This window comes from Heterocephalus glaber, unplaced genomic scaffold (assembly GCF_053883595.1).
Source record: "Heterocephalus glaber isolate CG9 unplaced genomic scaffold, H.glaber_assembly_v1.0 deba00001060, whole genome shotgun sequence".
In the NCBI taxonomy this organism is placed as follows: Eukaryota; Metazoa; Chordata; class Mammalia; order Rodentia; family Bathyergidae; genus Heterocephalus; species Heterocephalus glaber.
This window is the reverse complement of record NW_028258185.1, coordinates 1,412,746-1,432,180: the sequence shown is the minus strand read 5'-3', so window position 1 is coordinate 1,432,180 and position 19,435 is coordinate 1,412,746. Positions and strand designations below refer to the sequence as shown.

General features: G+C 41.3%; 2 pseudogenes; both read left to right on the top strand.

The window, feature by feature from the left end:
* The first annotated feature begins 9,761 nt into the window (after positions 1-9,761).
* Positions 9,762-10,004, top strand: LOC110343903 (fibroblast growth factor 4 pseudogene; annotated as a pseudogene).
* A 608-nt stretch (positions 10,005-10,612) lies between these two features.
* LOC101698873 (dolichyl-diphosphooligosaccharide--protein glycosyltransferase subunit MAGT1 pseudogene) lies at positions 10,613-11,967 on the top strand (annotated as a pseudogene).
* The last annotated feature ends 7,468 nt before the right edge of the window (positions 11,968-19,435 follow it).

The window sequence follows — 19,435 nt, the reverse complement described above, 5'->3', positions numbered from 1 at the left end:
GAAGCCTGTGGGCCTAATCAGCACTACCCCAAGTACACACACACACACACACACACAAGAGAATTCAAACGTGAAGTAGAGAATTTAGGAGATATTTTGAGCCTCTCTGGAGAGCAGAATGCTGGGAGAAAACCAACCCAAACCTGGGGTCACCCAGAGACACTGTCAACCTTTCGAGTTCTCTGATGACGTTTTCCTGTTGTCAGTGTCCAAGTTAAGCAGCAAGGAACCTAAAGCCTCGCGGCACTCCTTCCCGTGGTCCCATCCCCTTCTGGGTGGAAATCTGCGTCTCCACCAGAGAAACTGGACAGTGGCTATGGACACTTTAGGGGACCCGGTGGGAAGAGCAAGGGCCAGGTGAGGGGTGGTGATGACAGTGTGAGGGGACTGGGCCTTAAGCACATCCTACCCCTGCTTCACTGTCCCCCAAATCTGTCTGTGCCCCTGCCCTCCTCTGTTTTCAGAACAGGGAAGCAATGAGGCAGTCTGATGTAGGGCTCAGGGAGGCAGGAGACGCCAAGAGTGATCACAAGGGTCACCGAAGCCAGGAGGGGGGCTGGGCTGTGAGAGGAACTGATGGGGGCACTGGGCCAATGAGGGTCCCACACCATGTGCCTCAGGGGTGGCACAGACTGACCGAGGAGCGGCCATCTGGGGACTCAGTCCGGGCCCAGGGGCTGGGACTCTCCCTGTGTGCTTTACCTTTTTCTTGGCTGCGGCCAATTTCTGCCTACAGGTTTCTTCTGAAAGCCCAGGGCAGGGAGGGGGAAAGGGGAAGGGCCACAAGGGGCCTGGTGAGGCCTCCTCCAGGGGGTGGGGGAGGGGTGGAGTCCCATGAGGGCTGCATGCAGCTGCTAGTCCTGGCAGCTATGACAGGAGGGTTCCTGAAATGTCCCCTGATAGCTGTGTAAAGGGTGTGCATTCCCTTGAAACAAAAATGCCATAGTTTCCCAATTAAAGTCATTCTAGGATGAAAAGTCTAAAGAGTGTTTCTTAAGTACAGGGAAAGGATTCTACATAGCCTTCATCTGTAAGCAGGACTAGAGCGCAATGATGACTATGTGCTTAACTCTAAAGAATCAGTTAAATAAAAACACTAAAAGAAGACACAGAGCAAATAGAAGTGAAAAGAACATATATAAAAGGAGAATTAAGTAGAGGGACCAAACTGGAATGAAAAAATCAAAAGCTTCAGTGTGAAAGCTAGGAAGAAAGGGGGAGGTAAAACAGAAACAAAGAATGGCAGCAGAAATTAAATGGACAGAATCAAAGCCAGATAAATCAGTGAGCACTGTCAATGTAAGCTACTCACCTTCATATGAAAAGGAATCATTGTCCAACCTTATCTTTGAACAATGAATTCACCTTCAGGAGTAGCTGCTTCTGAACTAAACTGACTAAAATAGGACTGAGAGGAAAAGAACCGGAAAAGAAGTGTGGCCCACTGTTAAGGAAAGGCCTCGAGGCAGCCATTGACACTCACTCAAAACAAGCTTTGGGCAAAGGAATACTCCTCTCACGGGGCCACACCCTGTTCAAATGGGAATCTCATCAGGCTCTTAGGACAATGCTACATCTCTATGACCTTCCTGGTCCCTAGACGAGTAATCTAATCGTCTCCTGCCAAACATAGAATGCCTTGGGACTCGGTTCCTAGTGTTTCTCTGTGATGATTTTTCTCCCAGTAATCACATTCACTTGTACTACATGGCAATCCAGGTATACACTAACTCTGAAAGTTACATCTTCAGCCAGCATCCCGATGGTGAACTCCAGACATATGAAATCCATGGTCTGTTCTTGCAACATTTCCTTTTGTGTGTCTAATCATTTCTCCAGCCTCCTAGGTCTACCGTTCAGCCTGCAGTCTCACATCTGCCACAGGTTCTTCTCCTAGGCATTAGCATCTCACATACAACAGACCCTACCTCTCCATGCTTAGGCTGAAAACAATGGAGGCATCTGATGGATCACTTCCTCTCATATCTTATATTTCACCAGCAAGTCTAGTAAAATTGCTTTCTGTCCTTCTTTTGGTCTTTTTCTTATTGTGGGGTTGAGGATTGAATCCAAGGCTTTTATACTGAACTATTGAGTTCTTAGCTTAGTCATTTATTCTTTCCCTCCTTTTTGCCTTTTTTGTTTGTTTTGTTTTGGTCGTTGGATTCCTTCTGTGAAAAAAAGCCAGAACCTGATTTCTCTCCACCCCTACTGTGGTCATCTTGTCCAACCTTTCCTGGGGGCTATTGTGTTTGCCCCTGTCACTGATATCCCTGCTTCTGCCTCTGATTTCCATGTTTGCCCAGATCCTCTTAGAAGTTGATGCCTGACAGGATCCAATGTACACACAATTTATTGTGTAAAACCCTGTGGGAGGAAATGAGAACAAGAACAGGAGAGACTGGCACAGCTTACAGACTGTGAAGCAAGGGAGATGTCAAATGAAGGAGGGGAGGCAGTGTGGGACCAGAATGACTCCATTTTGTCCAAAATGGAGCAGTCTCCTTTGTTCTCTCAAATTTGTGCTTGATCTGGGACAAAAGACATGATCTGTAACTCAAGATTCCTAAGCTCATTACTCAGCCATCTGTTTGCCCTAGAAACAAGTGCCCCGGGCCCACTATCTATAGGACAATCTGTTAACGTGCTGACTATCCACACAAGGTGGTCATGACCATGAGTCAAGATGTCTGCTGACCATCAGTACGTGACAGTAGACCACTAACCTTTGTCCCCATTTTTCTTGTAAAAACCTATACATAATCCCCTTCAACCCCCAATGAGCCTAGCCAATCAAAATTCTACACTTCATACTTGCTAAATGTTAACCAATCATATGGCTGCTAATGACTGAAGCTTGCTGTAATCTCAATAAAAACCCTGCTAATTTGGAACTCGGGGCTCTCAATCTTGATCCACTGTGTTGGTGACAATTGAGAGTCCCTGCTTAAGCTTGAATAAATGACCCTCGTGTGCTTACATCGGAAACGGCCTCCTGGTGGTCTTTGGGACTTCGTAATCTGGGCACAGCAGCAGGTTAGGTGCAAGGTCATAGGCTTCTATGTGCTTATGAAAAGTTGAGCAGGGCTGTTAGGGGGTCCTGTGCCAAAGCCACCTGCAGGGAGTCCTGTGATTCCTGGAGTGGGGTGCCTTGAGAATGGCCAGTGGGAAGTAGGGCCTCAAGCCCTCCCTCTGGGCCTGCACTGAGTTCTGCCTCCTGTACACAGCCATCCAGAGGGCTACCACTGACGACATCTCCAGCCCTTCTGCCTGTTCTGTTGTACTTGGCTTTGTTTTTATTTTGAGAGAGGCTCTTGCTATATTGCCCAGGTTGGGCATAGCCTCTAGAGCCTCCTGCCTCAGCTTTCCAATACTGGGCTTCCATATATGCACCACCACACCTTGCTCAGTCAGAGAGTCTTAAGGCTGGTGTCCATTAAATTTTTCTCCTGGTCTCCCAGCCATCACTCCTAAAGGCAGTAGATGATTTTGTCTGGAATGAGTGATCAGAAAAGTAAAAGCAACAAGCACTTTATGGAGAATTGGTTCATTCTATGTCTGGGGCAGGGAAAGACAAGGTGTGTTTGAAGCATCTTCCTCTACCAAAAAGTAAGAAAGTGCTGAAAATCAGTGGGCACACAGGCTACAGCTTGAAGGGGCTCACACTGGTCAAATTTTGGTTACTTTGAGGACCAAAATAAATAACTAGAGAGTTGGATTCTAATTCTAACTGATTCATCCAAAAATTTGGTACACACTTGTAATCCCAGGACTTGGGAGGCAGCGGCAAGAGGATCGCCATGAGTTCGAGACCAGGCTGGGCTACTTAGTGAGTTCAAGATCAGCCTGAACTACACAGTGAGACCCTGTCTCAAAAAAAAAAAAAGATAATAATGATGATGATGATGACGATGATGATGACGATGATGATGATGACGATGATGATGATGACGATGATGATGATGATGATGAAGATGATGCATGCCGAGCCCGATGTGGTGGTGCACAGTTGTAAGCCCAGCCCTCTAGGATGCTGAGGCATGAGGCCTGAAATACTGAACCCAGCCTGGGCAATTTAGTGAATTAGCTAAATAAAAATTTAAAGGGGGCTATGTCAAAATGAAATTTGCACTGGAGATTTAGCTTAGCGGTGCTGCTGCCTGCCTTTCAAGCGAAAGTTCCTGAATTCGCTCCCTACTATCAAACAAAAAATAAAAATTAAAAAATGAAATTTGAAAATCTATGAATCCATGCTATTAACAAAAAGAAAAAAAATCACTTTTTATCAGCCCTAAAATAATAATTGACTCATACAATAATCATCAATATATATTAAAATGATTATGTGGAAATCTTTTGGGAAACCAGACACTCAGTCTCAAAGTAAGATTTCACAGAATAATAGTAATTATAATAATTATTACTGTGGTACTGGAGATAGAACATAGGGCCTTTGAGCTACATCCTAACTCTTTTTTATTATTTTGAGACAAGGTCTCACTAAATCACTAAATTGCCAAGGCTGGGCTCAAATTTGAGATTCCTCTGCCTCAGATTCCAACTGGTTAAGATTTCATCTTAGTTACTTTTCTCATTGCTGAGACAAAATACCCAACACATTTGAGGTTATCTTTCTTAAAAATCTATCAATTTTTTTTTTTTTTTGTACCAGGGATCAAACTCGGGACCTTGCTCTTGCCAGGCAGGCTGCAGAACCAGTGAGCTAAATCCCCAGCCCATGTTTCTTAAAAATCAATGATGGATGCCCATTCAGAGAGAAAGAAACAGTGAACACAAAATTTTAGTAATAAAGCACAATCTAGTCAGTCCAGTCCAGCATAAGGCTCGTTTAAAAAAAACACTTTTCCCTAAGTTTATTTTCTTTAAATATACCTTTCAAAATGTTTTCTTTCAGTTCAAAATTCAATTTCTAGTTCTAAATATTTTAGTCTTTTTATTATATATGTTCTTCAAAATTAAATTCCCCTTCATTCTTTTTCTGAGTCCTTCAACAAGTTTTCATAGGACATAAAGAGATACTTAGACAAATAGGATCAAAAAAACGTGGTGTATATGAAATAACATGAATGAAAATAGTAATTGTGAGGTCTTGAATAAAATACTCCAAATCTTTAATGTTCATTTTCCTCTAGATAAAATAGGGGGATAACAACAGCACCTTTCTTGAGTGATGGTAAGTATGAGATAATCTCAAAGCACACATGGGGCACTTGTCAGTTTCCATTGTTCCTGACTAGGTGTTTTTTTCATGTATTTGTATTGGAAGCTCCTCAGTCCTTACTACAGAACTTTGTGCAAAATCATAGCGATGTACGCCTTTGATCTCAGTAGCCCTGAAGGCTAAGGCAGGAGGATTTTAAGTTTAAGGTCTTTCCTGGCAATTTGGGGACTTAGTGAGACCCTGTCTCAAAAATTAAAAATGAAAAAGTGCCAGAGATGTAGCTCATAGCAAAGATTCTGGGTTCAATCCCCAGTGCAAAAAAAAAAATTTTGGAAATACAATTGTTAATTAGGAGTTGCTAGAAAAGGGAAAACAATGAAGTTTTTAAGAATGATGAATTGAGCAAGTAAATTTTGATGCACATATATGCATAAAATGTTTGTGCTAATAAAAAATATTTCTATTTGGTCTTTGTTTTTGACAGAGAGCTGCTAAAAAAAATAGGTCATTTATTGTTCATTCAAGAAAGATTTCACAAGTACCTGTAGTGTGCCAGCCCCTGCTGGACAATGTGTACATGACATGGCACCAGAAAGAAGGGTAGAAATCAGGTGGATAATGTTCTGCCTTCAGGAAGTTCACAGTCCTTGAGACAAACTGTCGAGGTAGTGCATTCAGGAAAGAATGAGAAATTAACTGAGTTCTTCCTTTGTGCTCAGAACTGTTTCATGGTCTTTATATCTGTCTATTCATCTCATCTTCGTGTGACAAGTAAAGTGACATGCTAATGATGACGCAACCAGAAAATGCACCTGTTTTGAACCACTGTGTCATCTTGCATCTGAATGATAAGAGGTGCAGCAGCCTTTGCAAGGTCCTGGGAAGGGACCTGCAGCCTGAGGGAAGAGCTAGGACAAAGCCACTCAGGTGAGAGCCGGCCTGATATGTTCACAGAACAGATAAAGGGGCTGGAAGGCATAAATGAGGAGCCAAGTGACAGGTGGTGAGATATGCGAGATAGGGGGAGGGTAAACTAGTAGGACTTTACATATTTAGAGTTTATTCTTTTTTTTTTTTTTGTACTGGGTATCAAACTCGGGACCTTGCACTTGTGAGGCAGGCGTTGGAACCACTGAGCTAAATCCCTGGCCCTAGAGTTTATTCTAAGTGAGATGGAAAGTTACTAATTAATCTTAAGGAAGGGATATACCATGTTCGTAGACTGGTAAACTCTGCTATTTTAAAGTTCCCAAATCTCCCAAATGTAATCTATAGATTCAATGCAGGTCCAAAACCATTTGGAGACCTTCTGAAAGAAGCAGAACATAAGGGGGGAGGTGGGGACTCTCTGGTTGCCGCTAATGGCTCTCTGGGTTTACTTTCTAATTTTATTCCAAGAGTTTGAATCTAAAATCTCTGAAAGAGCAGGAAGAGAGGCCCCCTGGCAGTGTTTCTTGTGGCCCTTTGGCTTATACTGTGCAACTGCAGTGGAACTTCCAGACCTCATTTAGCAATTTTTGGCCTGGCAACATGCTCCAGAAAGGAATCACAGTATGAGAGGCAGATCCTGTCTCCCTTAATGTCCATTCTGAGTAAAGTAGCCATCCAGCTGTGCGGATCTCTAAAAAGCTATTTTCACATCTGCTCACATAATCACCTGTGCTGGGATGGCCCTATCTTAGAAAACCTGTCAGTCCACCTTGTCTCAGGTGGTATTCCTGAAGGCCTGGGGAGGAAGGAAGGAGGACTGAATAAAAATATTTCTTAGTTTATAGGCCTACGCTAAAGACAGGAACAGACAAATTGGGACCAAAACCTTTTCAGGATGAGTCTCTCCCTGATTAATAAAAACAGGTCTCTAAAGGAAAGAAAGAAAAAAAAAAGTGACAGGAGAAAGTTGGAGTTAAGAGCTTTTTAAACAGTGCAAGTGGTCTTTTGTGATTTCCTCAAATGATTCTCCTGCATTAATGAAGCAATCTGCCCAGTAGCTATCACTCTGTCTTGAAAGACTGAGAACAGGATCCTCAGGAGCTAAAATTGCCCTCTCACCATCAGAGGATTAAATCAGAAAGGAAACTGAGGCAGAGCAGGCTCTATATTCCCTTCCATGAGTATGGAAGGGGGATTGGGCCAGACTGCCCCAGTGAAACCCATCCTCCCAGACTTGAGAATAGAGGCTCCACTTGTCATCTTTACAATGACTCAGGAAGTCCTTTGCTCCTATATGAGGCATATTGTTCCCCATACAGGCCTTAATCCCTCTTGACCTTACCATTAGTTATGTAACGGCCTGGAGAAGTTCTGCCCCTGGGCCCTAGGGCAAAGGAATCTCTGGAACTTTTTTGTGTTATCTATGGAAACATCAAGGTAATTCCCCTCAGCAGCAGGGCAGGGCTAGAGTGGATTTAAAATCCACCCTGAAGACTTACATCTCAGTACTATGACACATCTATGAAACTCACAGATTAAAGCCTATACCTGTTGTCTGGCAACCATGAGTTAGTTACACACTAGGTAAAGTACAGATGCCAGCTCCCTCCCTCCCTTACACACACAAATGATGAGAACTAAAGTGAGGAAGGGAAGGAAGAAGGAAGTTGAAACTTTTAGAGAGTGAACAAGAATGAAAGAGTGAAAGAGAAAACCATGTATTAAGTCCATCGACTTCACCAAGTCCTGTGGATCAATCAGGTATCGCCTGATTGACTATTTGAATCCGTTTGGTTTAGGACAGCCACACAACAAAGAGGAGCCATGGCATCAGGAGGACTGAGTTTAAACCCTGTGGTTTTAAGAGAAAGGGGAGGGGGTGGATTAAAAGAGTAGTTTAGAGAACTTCCCCTGGAAACGAAATATGTTCAGATCCCCACAGATGTCTCAGAAAGGTCTTCCTCCAGTGCCATCTGGAAGCCAATTCCTTATACTGTGTTACAGGATTGAGTTTCCCATGCCGGTTGCCTGAGAAACTCTGCCTGAGACAGTGGATGGGAGCTTCATCCGTATTTGTGTCTCCCTGGAGGAGCAAGATTCCCAGAGTCTCAGCTGCCCCAGAGATGCAGGTGTGTGCTCCTCACCTAGAGGATTTTTGTCCTGGAGTACCTCCTGACTCTTTCCAATCCTGCTCAGAGGCAGCCAGTGCCTCTTATGTTCGGTGTTCTTATGAGTGAACACTCATTTTCTGAGGTTTACCTTAAGAGTCTCTAGCTACTAGAAAGGAGAGAAGACTCTAAAGGTACAGAAGCTGTAGACAGAGAGAAAAAGTAACCTGCAGCAACTGTTTAAAAAAGAAGGATCTGCTGCACTTACAGGAAAGCCCAGCATTACTTTTTCCTTTTTGAATATGGGCTCTCTTGTCAGGATAAAAAGACCAAGCTACCAGTCCAGGGAGGCACATTTTTAGGATAGGTATATGGGTATACACTCCCCACCTGGTTACCCCTGGAGTAGCAAGCCAGATTCTGGCAGGATTCTAGGATTAAATTGCTGCTAAGTTGTTACAGGACGTGCACTTCCTAAAAGTGGGGTTCCCTATCATTCACCCCTAGGAGCCAGCCTGTGGCCAAAGACTCCAGGGCTGGGGTACTGACCATGTTCTGCAGTCTTCCTTTTGATTTTTCAGTCAGGGAAAGCAGCTAGCTGGGATAAAAAGCTCAGCACCAATAATGAATTAGAGGGATGGAGTTTTAGAAAGGAAGATAATTTACTTGTAAGGAGGAAAAAGCAGAAGACAGAAGCTGCCCTGAAGAGAGGGCAGCAGGTCCATGCAAACAATGGATACTCCTGAGCCTCTGCTCCTGATTTCTCTTGTTAGGTCTAGGGAACCTTCCTTCCAGGTGGGTACCTGGAACTCGTCACAGTCTGATTGGTTTCTAGGCTGTCTTTGGGTGGATCCCAGGTCTCAAGACCCTGACCCGGGCACCTTTGCCTGTGTGCACATTCCTTTTGGTGGGCTTTGTTTGACTGCTTCCTGCTTTCCTGTGATATGTAAGTTGGTTGGGGGAGTCCCTTAGAGTTAGTGATTAAGTAAGGGGATGTGTGTGTATTTAGTGCAGGAATATAGTGACTACAGAGGGAATATATACATATATATGTATATAAATGCATAAGTGTGTATATTTTTATATACTAAATAAGTGTTTTCTTTTGAGTTACACAGCCACTCCTTGTTTCCTTTGCATTGTGTTGGAGATGTGGAAAGGGGAGCAGTTATCCTGATTTCTATGCTTCCCCCTGCTTTGTCTAGCATCTCTTCTCCTAGTAGATTCTTATGTTAACTGCACTACCTGCTGCCTTTTCTTGGTCTGGTTCTTCTTTCTTTCTCTACCTTTATCCTTTTAATTGCTCAAATCAAGTTGATTTTAGCAAGATTTGCTATTAATTTGTTAATAAAGCCTAATGAGGCCCTTATTCTATTCTTTTCCTGCCCATAGACCACTATCCCCACACTGCCACCTAACTCATGGCAAAATTCTGAAGAAATAGCAATTTTAAGTAAAAATTTCATAGTAAAATATATAAACTAAAGGCACCTAATGTGTCTACCAATACTGGATTAAAAAGACAAGTTTTGGAGAGCCTCATGGTGCTCTTGCTGGTGAGCTTGTTGGTGGCCATGCAGCTCAAGGAGGTGGCCATCCAGAGTGGAGCCAGCGACTACCTGCTGGGCATCAAGCAGCTGTGGCAGTTGTACTGCAATGTGGGCATCAGCTTCCACCTCCAGGTGCTCCTGGACAGCAGCAAGGGCATGCTCTATGACTTGCCTTTCTTCACCAATGAATGCAAGTTCAAGGAGATCCTTCTACCCAACAACGACAATGCCTAGGAGTCCCACACCTACCCTGGCATGTTTATTGCCCTGAATAAGAATGGGAGGGCCAAGAAGGGGAACTTTGAAGGTCACCCACTTTCTCCCCAGGCTGTGACCCTCCAGAGGAAGCCTGCTTCAGTCTCCAGAAGCCTCCACGGGGAGCACTTTCTTTGGATGGAGAGTTTAATGCAAGAGTAGGTGTATGCTATTTAAATTAATTATTTAAATATGTATATACTGCCATCAAATTATGGTTCTGTGAGTGTGTTTCATATTTTTCTGAAAAAAAGGAGAAAACCAACATAAAAAAAGCAACTCTTGACTTTTCTGGTGCATCAGGGAATAGAGCTTACCGTCAGATTTATTTCACTGTCAAAAAGCTGTCATGAACCTGCTGTTATTTTGTGTGTTTTAAAATGGTGACATCAGCCCCTGCCACCATTCCACACTCCTAGGGCAGAGAAGGTGAGCCAGTCCCAGCGCCGAGGAGGAGGCTCCCTCGCCGCCATTCCATCCTCCTAGGGCAGAGAAGGTGAGTTGCGCGGGCGCCAGAGCACACACCCCCCCCATGGAAATGAGAAGACACATAAACAAGCCTCAAAAACAGACTTCCAAGAGAAGCTAGAGGAGAGAACATGGCAGCGGGTTGGTGCCTTTGGTGTGCTTCTGCGACCGTGGCAATGGGGCTGTTGCTCATTTACCAGGTTCCCTCTGCCTCTGCCCAAAGAAAAAAGGAGATGGTGTTATCTGAAAAGGTTAGTCAGCTGATGGAATGGACCAATAAAAGACCTGTAATAAGAATGAATGGAGACAAGTTCTGGCACCTTGTTAAAGCCCCACCAAGAAATTATTCTGTTAATGTCATGCTCACTGCTCTCCAACTTCATAGACAATGTGTTGTTTGCAAGCAAGCTGATGAAGAATTTCAGATCCTGGCAAACTCTTGGCGATATTCCAGTGCATTTACCAATAGGATATTTTTTGCCATGGTGGATTTTGATGAATGCTCTGATGTATTTCAGATGCTAAACATGAATTCTGCTCCAACTTTCATCAACTTTCCTGCAAAAGGGAAGCCCAAATGAGGTGATACATATGAGTTGCAGGTGCGGGGTTTTTCAGCTGAGCAGATTGCCCAGTGGATTGCAGACAGAACTGATGTTAACATTAGAGTAATTAGACCTCCAAATTATGCTGGTCCCCTTATGTTGGGATTGTTCTTGGCTGTTATTGGTGGACTTGTGTATCTTCGAAGAAGCAACATGGAATTTCTCTTTAATAAAACAGGATGGGCTTTTGCAGCTTTGTGTTTTGTGCTTGCCATGACATCTGGTCAAATGTGGAACCATATAAGAGGACCACCATATGCTCATAAGAATCCCCACACAGGACATGTGAATTATATCCATGGAATCAGTCAAGCCCAGTTTGTAGCTGAAATACACATTGTTCTTCTGTTCAGTGGCAGGGTTACTTTAGGGATGGTGCTTTTATGTGAAGCTGCTACCTCTGACATGGATATTGGGAAACGAAAAATAATGTGTGTAGCTGGTATTGGGATTGTTGTATTATTCTTCAGTTGGATGCTCTCTATTTTCAGATCTAAATATCATGGATATCCATACAGCTTTCTGATGAGTTAAAAAGAATTCCAGAGATTTGTAGGCACTGTGGTAATGGAAACTGAAAAGCAAGATATATGTGTGTATTTGAAAAGAAGAATGCAACTTGTGTATTTTGTATTGCCTCTTTTTTCAAGTGATTTAAATAGTTAATCATTTAACCAAAGAAGATGTGTAGTGCCTTAACAAGCAATTTCTTGTCAAAATCATGAAGTATTTAAAAATTACTCTCCTCTTAAACTTCCCTTCCCAGTGAATTTTATGTAACATTTAATTTTGTAGAATTAAGTACATTATAAAAAGTTTAAAACTACTACTTCATTTTAATTAGAATAAAGCTCACTACTGTTTTACTTAAAAAAAAAAAAAAAAAAAAAAAACAGACTTCCAGATCACCTACAGGAACTCCAAAGGGAAATGAGATGGAACAATCTGATACTCAACCACCTGGATTCCCTGAACTGGCAACAAAAGGGGATCTGGAAAAAATGAAATCAGAAATAATTTCTCACATAACAGCAAAGATTGTGCCCATAGTGCAAGACCTGATTAATAAATCTAGAGAGGACACAGATAAAAAAAAATAGAGGATCTGAGGAACATGATGGAATCCCAACATAGGAAACAAATGGAATCCATAAAACAGATGCAAACAGATTTCCAGGACATTAAAAACTCCATCGAAAGTCTACACAGCAGAATGAGCCAATGTGAGGACAGAATTTCAGATATAGAGATAAGATTGCAATTAGTGACCAGGAAAAGAAAAATTGCTTTAAAATTGTAAGGGAACACGAGAAATCAATCCAGCAGCTGCTAGACAATGCAAAGAAGAATAACGTAAGACTGATTGGAGTCAATGAAGAAACAGAAGAGAGTGCACATGACATAAGAAAACTCTTCACATAAATGATGGCAGAGAGCTTCCCAAGTAGGGGAAAATAACTTGACATACAGATAAGTGAGGCATATAGGATTCCAAATAGCCTTGATCAAAACAAATCTACACATAGGCATATAATTGTTAAGATTCCAGAAACCCAACAGAAAAACAAAGTTCTACAAGCAGTGAGAGAAAAGAAACAAATCACATACAAAAGAAAGTCCATTAGAATCGGAGCAGACTTTTCAACACAAACCCTCAAGGCAAGAAGAGCTTGGAGTGATGTATTTCAAGCCCTAAAGGAAAACAGCCTCCAACCCAAATTGATGTACCTTGCAATTTTCAAAATTGATGGAGAAATAAGATACTTTCATGATAAAGAGTACTTTAGGAACTTCATGAATACCAAATCAGCCCTCCAAAAACTTTTAGACAATATCCTAGGAAAAGACAATGAGGACACAACCCCAGGAAGCCCAGCAGAATGAATCCATTGGGTGTGACAAATTAAACGCAAAGGGGGAGAATCCAACAAAAAGAAAAAGTCATGACAAGGCTTTTAAAACTTTTAACTTCATCTCCCTAATGAGTGTATAATTCAGTCTTGTTATTGTACTGATTAGTATTTTTCTGATTCTGGTGTTGCACACCTTTCCTGTGCTGTACTGGCTATTTATCATCTTCTTGTGTCTACTTATTTTTGTTTGTTTATTTTGTTTTGTTTTTTGGTACTGGGGATTGAACTCGGGTCCTTGCGCTTGCACAGCAGGTGGCGAAACCACTGAGCTAAATCTCCAGCCCCTTGTGTCTACTTTTTAATTGGGTTGTCTATTAATGAGCTGTAAGAGTTCTTTATATATTCTGGTCATAGGTTATATGCATTGTAAATATGGTCTGTTTAAGGACTACTTTTCATTTTAATGATGTCATTTAAAGTTCTAAATTTTGATGGAATCTCATTTATCAATTTCTTTCTTTTATACGTCGTGTTTTTTGTATCCTAGTTCTTGCCTACCCTAAATTATTATTTTTATTTTTTTTTATTTTATTATTTTTGTATTAAATTCTTTTATTGGTACATTGTAGGTATACAACACAATTACATTTCTCATTGGGAATTGTACCTTTACATAATGCATCTTGGTTCTTATTTTTTCCCCATTCCTAGCCCTCCCTTCACGCCCTCCACCCTTTCCTATTTACAAAGATTTTATTTCCATTTTTTCCAGTTCTCATCATTTTTCCTTTCCCTTCTTTCCTTTCCTCTGCCCCTCCCACTACCCCTACCCCTTTGGACCTTTTCTTCCTATTTTACATTATCGATTATTCATTCTAATTATTGGTACATTTTAGGTATATAATATAATGACATTCATCATTGGAAATTTGCACCTTTACATAGTCTCTCTTGGTTCTTATTTTTCACCCTTGCCCAGCCCTCCCTTCAACCCCTCCAGTCCTCCCTATTTACAAAGATTTTGTTCCTATTTTTCCATTTTCTCATATTAATCCCATTCCCTTCTATCCTTTCCCCTAGCCCTCCCACTTCCTTCCCCTTTGCCCCTTTTCTTCCTATTTCACATTACCTATTATGCATTTAGTCCTTATTTACACTTTCAGTTTCTCACACCAGAGAAACTATTCAGTATTTATACATGTGTGTCCTATTTATTTCACTTAAGAGTATCACCTCAATGTGCATCCACTTAGCTATAAATGTCTCTAATTTCTCATTTTTTATGGCTGAGTAGAACTCCATTTTATAAAAAAACCACAGTTTCTTTATCCAGTCTCCAGTTGATGGGCATTTGGGCTGTTTCCAAGTTCTAACTATTACAAACTGTGCTGCTATGAACATGGGTGCACATATATCACTGTGGTATGATTCTTTTAATTCTTTGGGGAAGATCCCCAGCAGTGGAATAGCAGGGTCAAATGGGACTTCCTGTCCTAGTTCTTTGAGGTATCTCCATACTGATTTCCACAGTGCTTGCACCAGTCTACACTCCCACCAGCAGTGGAGCAGGGTTCCTCTTTCCCCACAGCCCTGCCAGCATTGGTTATTGGTTGATTTCATGATAGCAGCCATTCTTTCTGGAGTGAAGTGGAATCTCAGCGTTGTTTTCATTTGCATCTCTCGAATGACCGGTGATGTTGAACATTTTTTCATGTATTTATTTGCTATTTCTACTTCTTTGTCTGAGAAATGTCTGTTCATTTCACATGCCCATTTTAGGATTGGGTCTTTAAATTTGGGAGGTCTGACCTTTTTAAGTTCTTTATAGATTCGAGATAGTAGACCTTTGTCTGAGGGAGAGCAGGTGAAGATTTTTTCCCACATTGTGGGTTGTCTCTTCACACTGCTGGTGGTTTCTCTTGCTGTGCAAAAGCCTTTTAATAAGAAGAGATCCCACTTGTCGATTGTTTGTGCTAGTTCACGGGCAACTGAGGTCTTGTTCATAAAATCTTTTCCTACACTGATGTCTTCAAGGGTTCTACCTAACCTCTGTTCCAACTGGTTCAGAGTTTCTATTTTAATATTTAGATCTTTAATCCATTTTGATTTTAGTTTAGTGCATGGTGAGAGATATAGGTCTAGTTTTAATCTTTGGCAAGTTGAAGCCCACGTTTTCCAGCACCATTTATTAAAGAGACTATCTTTCCCCCAGTGAGGGTGTTTGGCTCCTTTATCGAAGATGAGATGGCTGAGTTTGTCTGGCGTTGTTTCTGCATCTTCTAATCTGTTCCACGGGTCCTCAGGTCTGTTTCTTTGCCAGTACCATGCTGTTTTGATCACAGTAGCTTTGTAGTAGAGTTGCAGGTTGGGGATTGTGATACCCCCTGCCATGTCTCTGTTACCTAGAATTGCTTTTGCTATTCTGGGTCTCTTCTTGTTCCAAATGAATTTTTGGATTGTTTTCTCAAGGTCTATGAAGTATGCTGCTGGGATCTCAATTGGAATTGCATTAAATCTATATAGCAGCTTGGTAAGTATGGCCATTTTCACTGTATTAATCCTTCCTACCCAGGAGCAGGGGATGTCTGTCCATTTTCTGATATCATCTTCAATCTCTCTTTTCAGAGTGCCATAGTTTTCAGAGAAGAGGTCTTTGATTTCTTTCGTTAGTTTGATTCCTAGGTATTTCAGTTTTTTGGATGCTATTGTGAAAGGAATTATTTGCCCTATTTCTCTCTCAGTGAGTCTGTCATTGGTGTAGAGGAAAGCTATTGATTTTTGTGTGTTGACCTTGTAACCAGCTACTTGACTGAATTTGGTTATTAAGTCTAGAAGACTTTTGGTGGAGTTCTTGGGGTCTTCTATATACAGTATCATGTCATCTGCAAATAATGACAATTTGACTTCTTCATTACCTATCTTTATTCCTTTTATTTCTTTCTCTTGTCTAATTGCTGTGGCTAATGTTTCCAGAACTATATTGAACAAGAGTGGTGATAGTGGACATCCTTGTCTTGTTCCTGATTTTAGTGTGAAGGATTTCAGTTTTTGACCATTTAGTATGATATTGGCTGTTGGTTTTTCATAGATGGCTTCTATCAGTTTGAGGTAGAGACCATCTATTCCAATTTTTTGTAGGGTTTTTATCATAAATGCATGTTGGATTTTGTCAAATGCTTTTTCTGCATCTATGGAGATAATCAAATGGTTTTTGTCCTTGGTTCTCTTGATATAGTGTATTACATTGATTGATTTTCGTATATTGAACCATCCCTGCATCCGTGGGATGAATCCCACTTGATCAGGGTGTATGATCTTCTTGATGATCTTCTGCATTCTGTTTCCCATTATCTTATTAAGGATTTTTGCATCTATGTTCATTAGTGAGATTGGCCTATAGTTCTCTTTTTCAGTTGGGTCTTTCTCTGCTTTGGGGATCAAGGTGATGCTTGCTTCCAGGAATGAATTTGGGAGTATTGCTTCCCTTTCAATTTCATTGAAGAGCTTAAACAGTAGTGGCAGCAGTTCCTCTCTAAATGTCTTGTAGAATTCAGCAGTGAAGCCATCAGGGCCTGGGCTTTTCTTAGTTGATAAGTTTTTTATTACATTTTCAATTTCATTGGTTGATATTGGGCTGTTCAGAATTTTTAGGTCTTCTTCATTCAATTTTGGTAATTCATATGTATCTAGGAATCTGTCCATTTCTTCCGTGTTGTCCATCTTATTGGCGTATAGGTTCTGGAAGTAGGTATTGATGATCCTCTGGATTTCTGCTGGGTCTGTTGTAATTTCATCCTTTTCATTCCTAATTGCATGGATTTGGGCCTTTTCTTTCCTTTTTCTGACAAGGTTGGCTAAGGGTTTGTCAATTTTGTTGATTCTTTTGAAGAACCAACTCTTGGCTTCATTGATTTTTTGTATCGTTCTCTTAGTCTCCATTGCATTGATTTCTCCTCTGATCTTTATAATTTCCTCTCTTGTATGAGCTTTGGGGTTGTCCTGCTCTTCTTTTTCTAGAAGCTTGAGGTTCAGCATCAGGTTGTTTAATTGGGCTCATTCTGTTTTCCTAATATGCATATTCACTGCTATGAATTTCCCTCATAAGACTGCTTTCATTGTGTCCCACAGATTCCGGTAGGTTGTATTGTCATTGTCATTTAATTGAAGGAACTGTCTGATTTCTTCTTTAATTTCCTCTGTGAGCCATTGGTTATTCAGAAGTGTGTTGTTCACTTTCCACGTGTTTATGAAATTTTTTGAGTTTCTTTTGCTATGGATCTCCAATTTCATCGCACTGTGTTCTGATAATATACAGGGGATAACTTCAATTCCTTTGCACTTAAACATGTTCTATGTGTGCGTATGTGGTCTATTTTGGAGAATGACCAATGTGCAGCTGAGAAGAATGTGTATTCTGATTTTGTGGGGTGGAAGACTGTAAACATCTGTTAAGTTCATTTGTTCAAGAGTTCGATTGAGTTCTAGTATTTCATTACTTATTTTTAGTCTAGTTGATCTATCTATTTGTGACAGTGGGGTGTTGAGGTTTCCCACTACAATTGTATTAGTGCATATATGACTTTTCATGTCTGTTAGTATTTGTTTTATATAGTTGGACACATTAGTGTTTGGTGCATAGATATTTATGATTGTCATCTCTTCCTCTTGGATTCTTCCCTTTACAAGGATGTAGTGTCCTTCTTCATCTCTCTTAATCAGTGTTGGTTTGAAACCTACTTGATCTGCCAAGAGGATAGCTACTCCTGCTTTTTTTCGGGTTCCTGTCGCATGCAGTATTGTTTTCCACCCTTTAACTTTCAGTCTATGAGTTTCCTTGTGAATCAAGTGTGTTTCTTGTATGCAGCATATTGTCAGATTTTGCTTCTTGACCCATTCTGCCAGTCTATTTCTTTTGATTGTTGAATTGAGACCATTAACATTGATGGTTATAACTGAAACGTATTGACTTGTCATTGCCATGACTTTTTCTTTTTGTTGGGTTCTCCCCGTTTACATTTAATTTCTTGTCATGCCAGATGGGTTCATTCTGCTTTGCTTCCTGGGGTTGTGATCCTCAATGTCTGTTCCTAGGATATTGTGTAAAATTCTTTGGAGTGCTGGTTTGGTATTCACGAAGTTCTTAAAGTGCTCTTTGTCATGAAAGTATCTTATTTCTCCATCCATTTTGAAAGATAGTTTTGCAGGGTACATCAATCTGGGTTGGAGGCTGTTTTCTTTTAGGGCTTGGAATATGTCACTCCAAGCTCTTCTTGCCTTGATGCTTTGTGTTGAGAAGTCTGCTGTGATTCTGATGGGCTTTCCTTTGTATGTGATTTGTTTCTTTTCTCTAACTGCTTGTAGAAGTTTGTTCTTCTGTTGAGTTTCCGGAATCTTAACAATTATATGCCTATGTGTAGATTTTTTTTGATCAAGGCTATTTGGAGTCCTATATGCCTCACTTATCTGTATGTCAAGCTCTTTTCCCCTGCTTGGGAAGTTTTCTGACATTATTTCTGTGAAGAGATTTTTTTTTATGTCATCTCCACTCTCTCCTGTTTCTTCATTGAGCCCAATCAGTCTTATGTTATTCTTCTTTGCATCATCTAGAAGCTGCTGGATTGATTTCTCATGTTCCCTTATAATTTTGAAGCAATTTTTCTTTTCCTGGTCACTAATTGCAATCTTATCTCTATATCTGAAATTCTGTCCTCACATTGGCTCATTCTGCTGTGTAGACTTTCAATGGAGTTTTTCATGTCCTGGAAATCTATTTGCATCTGTTTTATGGATTCCATTTGGTTCCTATGTTGGGATTCCATCATGTTCCTGAGCTCCTCTCTAGATTTATTAATCATGTCTTGCACCAGGGGCACAATTTCTCCTGTTATCTGAGAAATTATTTCTGATTTCATTTTTTTCCAGATCCCCTTTTGTTGCCAGTTCAGTGGGTCCAGGTGGTTGAGTATCAGAATGTTCCATCTCATTTCCCTTTGGGGTTGCTGTAGGTGATCTGGAAGTCTGGTTTTGAGACTTATTTACGTGTTTTCTCATTTCTACTGGGGCGGGAGCCTGTTAGTGCCTGCAGGGATTACCTCCTCTGAGCTGGGAAAGGTGGGACAGGGGCCAGGAGCAGCAGTAGGGATGGTGGCCCAAAAGCCCTTTCCTGTGGGCTGGGAGCAGCGGGAGGGATGGTGGCCGGGACACCCCTTCCTCTGGACCAGGAGCAGTGGAATGGCGGCTCAGAAGCCCCTTCCTCTGGGCCAGGAGCAGTAGGACTTGTACCGTGGTCTGGTGGTCTGGTATCCTCTGCATCTCTGTTGTGTGGAACCAGGTGGCTGCCTGTCTGCAGCGGGGTGATTCGGCGTGTTCCCCAAGGATTTTTTTTTCCATATGTAGCCAAAGAGGACTGAAGAAAGTGTTAGTGGGTCCCATTCGAACCTTGTCACATTTGAGCTATCTTTACCCTGTGATTTACTTTTAGTAA